Below are 3716 nucleotides of genomic sequence, written 5' to 3'. Positions count from 1 at the left end.
TATATTTGCCTCAAGAAAGAATTCACAGTTTTGTAAAACCTACCACCTTAGTGTCAAATATTCACCCTGCATATATTTATTTTATTCTATAAATGTTTAATAAATCATCACTTTGGTGAGTATATAGTAAGTTTTGAGTTTTGAGTGGAACCAAAGCTGAAGACGAACCATGGGGAAACTATAGAATCGAGGCAATGACCTTAAACATCAAAGACTCGATTTTAAAAAGTGCCTTTTCGTAGCCGACTGTACGCCATCAATCCTTAGACCTTAGTTCCCGGATCAGTACGCAGGAAAGTATTCATTTCCGTGGTAGAATTGGCAACCATCTCTCCTGAGGCTATCTAGCTGTGTTATGAACGAAAAGAAACATCAAAACCCGCTGACTGCTTATCTTAATTAATTAAACTGGGCCGAATAATTTGTAACGTGTAGATCATACGTAGAATTGAATTTATTTTCGTTTTTCATATATTTATTTCCAGCGGAAAAAAGCACATTATCTGTTATCTTAATTAAGTGTCATTGTCAGAGAAAACCGGGCAGTACCAAAAGATCGAGGTCGGCCGTTTACCTTCATCCTTTCACAGCATGAAAGCTATCCGAAAAGATTAACAACCATGATATTTGCCGAGTTAGGCGTTCGTTTTTCTTCGAGATATCACCACATCATGATTTTGGCCGCTCAAGCGATCTAAAATGGCCGAAATTTCGGGCAACTTTAGGTGAGCCTAAAAGATACTTGGTACAAATTCCAGAAACTCTTATTTTCGTGAGATAATATTTGTCCCCTTATGAGTTGATTGAGAAATATTAGAGGTCTTTCGCTTTAATTCTATGACTTTCACGAGGTGCCAAATATCGCCGCCGAATCGTCAATGAGCGTAACCAAACTTTTAGCCATTTTCAGCGAGTCGTTTTTCGAAAGTGCGGCAGTTTATTTCCACAAAAATACACTTTTGTGATAGTCTTTTGCACTGTTATCAAAATCCAGTTGAGTTAAAATTGGTATATACAGGCAAATCGGAGTAATTGGTCTCGCAAAGTCCAAAAAAAAAATCATTAGTCAGAAATATCTCCCGCCAAATTTTTTAGGGAAGAATATCACCTTATACCGACTTTCTGCGATTGACATCCATGACTTACTGAAAGATCTGCAAAAAATAGTTAGCTAGACTGCAGAATAGAATATTTAAGCTGTGACATCGTTATTAACCTATGTAAACATTTCAAACTTGCCAAATCCTTACCATTATTGAGGCGAAATTTTCCCGTGAAAATTTTATTCTTAACGTCACGCTACATGGAAAAACAAAGTGGATCCTCAGTTCGCTGATCGTTTTTGCTGTTTAGAAGAACAAACTTCAATTTAATAGTGAGCGAAGCTTTTCCCTGAATTTAATTTTGGGACTTCTGCAAACCCCTTGTTTACATCGATTTCTCGTTTTCGGAAGGCGTGACGCGTTACAGATTTAAAGGTCAGACGACAGACAGGACTTCGAAATGTCGATCTTACCTAAAGGTCTCTCCTTTGTTTTAAAAATATTAGCTGTTCTTTCTGATCAGGAAATCGCTTAGCATTGCTGGTGACGGGTCAGTTTTTCTTCAATTATTAGGGTGCAAACGAGATAGTGGAGGAAAGACGTCCGAGGTGAGGTCTATATGGACTCTATATGGCGCAGCGGAATGTAAACAATATTAAAATGAAACGCAGATTACGACAAAACTTCCCTGCTATCCGGCCTACGAAAGAATCATAAAGGACAGACGACTGGAATGTAAATTTTAAAAAAAATCTCTAAATAAACATCTTAATACGTGTAATCGTTGCTAGATTACACGATTGTAAGCAGAAATCTTCTTTGCGTTCATTGTTGTCGTTTGTATCGTGGCAGGTTGGTACACCGGCGTCTTGTTTTCGCTTTCATTTCCTTTGATATTAGGGAATTTAAGCATGACGTTTACGACAGACGGCAAACGGCAAAGACTACCCCTTATTGTTTATTCTTTTCTTGTAATCTTTAAATAAATCACACAAAAATAGAAAAATGTCTCCTACTATTCACCGCAAATACACATATTATCACTCTACTGTACAGACAGCTGAAGACAGACGGCAAAGTTTCATTTTTGCAACTTGCCGTTTGACGTAACGTCATGCTTAATCTCCCTATTACCTCGTGCACCCGATTGACTTACGACTTGTTGCTATGGAGCTTGAGACATTTTTTTGCTGATTTCTCGAAAACTCCGACCCAGAAAAGTCTCCTGAATTTAGCAGGCAATCCTGCCCTAGCAACGATTATAGGTATTGATATGTTTATTTTAGTCGTCCTTCCTTTATGATGCTTTCGTGGGCCGGAGAGCAGGGAACTGTATTTCCTCATCGTTTACTTTAAGCTGCGCCATATAGACACCACCTCCGACGTTTTTCCTCGACCAGCTCGATTGCACCCTGATAATTCAAGAAAAACTGACCTGCCACCAGCAATGCTAAGCGATTTTCCTGATCCGAAAGAACAGCTAATATTTTTAAAACCAAGAAGAGACTTTTAGGTAAGATCGACATTTCGAACTCCTGTCGTCTGACCTTTAAATCTGTAACGCGTCACGCCTTCCGAAAACGAGAAATCGATATATCAAGGGGTTTGCAGAAGTCCCAAAATTAAATTCAGGGAAAAGCTTCGTTCACTATTAAATTGAAGTTTGTTCTTCTAAACAGCAAAAACGATCAGCGAACTGAGGATCCACTTTGTTTTTCCATGTAGCGTGACGTTAAGAATAAAATTTTCGCGGGAAAATTTCGCCTCAATAATGGTAAGGATTTGGCAAGTTTGAAATGTTTACATAGGTTAATAACGATGTCACAGCTTAAATATTCTATTCTGCAGTCTAGCTAACTATTTTTTGCAGATCTTTCAGTAAGTCATAGATGTCAATCGCAGAAAGTCGGTATAAGGTGATATTCTTCCCTAAAAAAAATTGGCAGGAGATATTTCTGACTAATGATTTTTTTTTTTTTGGACTTTGCGAGACCAATTACTCCGATTTGCCTGTATATACCAATTTTAACTCAACTGGATTTTGATAACAGTGCAAAAGACTATCACAAAAGTGTATTTTTGTGGAAATAAACTGCCGCACTTTTGAAAAACGACTCGCTGAAAATGGCTAAAAGTTTGGTTACGCTCATTGACGATTCGGCGGCGATATTTGGCACCTCGTGAAAGCCATAGAATTAAAGCGAAAGACCTCTAATATTTCTCAATCAACTCATAAGGGGACAAATATTATCTCACGAAAATAAGAGTTTCTGGAATTTGTACCAAGTATCTTTTAGGCTCACCTAAAGTTGCCCGAAATTTCGGCCATTTTAGATCGCTTGAGCGGCCAAAATCATGATGTGGTGATATCTCGAAGAAAAACGAACGCCTAACTCGGCAAATATCATGGTTGTTAATCTTTTCGGATAGCTTTCATGCTGTGAAAAGATGAAGGTAAACGGCCGACCTCGATCTTTTGGTACTGCCCGGTTTTCTCTGACAATGACACTTAATTAAGATAACAGATAATGTGCTTTTTTCCGCTGGAAATAAATATATGAAAAACGAAAATAAATTCAATTCTACGTATGATCTACACGTTACAAATTATTCGGCCCAGTTTAATTAATTAAGATAAGCAGTCAGCGGGTTTTGATGTTTCTTTTCGTTCAT

General features: G+C 37.8%; 1 protein-coding gene across 1 annotated transcript in view; it reads left to right on the top strand.

The window, feature by feature from the left end:
* The window catches only part of LOC149116409 (zinc finger MYM-type protein 3-like), a 2287-nt gene extending 2168 nt beyond the window's left edge, over window positions 1–119 (top strand). The window contains exon 1 of the mRNA XM_089282329.1: window positions 1–119. This exon is cut by the window's left edge and continues 2168 nt beyond it. The gene's annotated coding sequence lies outside the window, so the exon portion shown is untranslated.
* The last annotated feature ends 3597 nt before the right edge of the window (window positions 120–3716 follow it).

The sequence above is a fragment of the Orbicella faveolata genome, unplaced genomic scaffold (assembly GCF_042242905.1).
Source record: "Orbicella faveolata isolate gen_17 unplaced genomic scaffold, um_ofav_v1 contig_12, whole genome shotgun sequence".
NCBI classification, from domain to species: Eukaryota; Metazoa; Cnidaria; class Anthozoa; order Scleractinia; family Merulinidae; genus Orbicella; species Orbicella faveolata.
The sequence above is the reverse complement of the archived record's forward strand: the minus strand, read 5'-3'. Positions and strand labels throughout refer to the sequence as shown.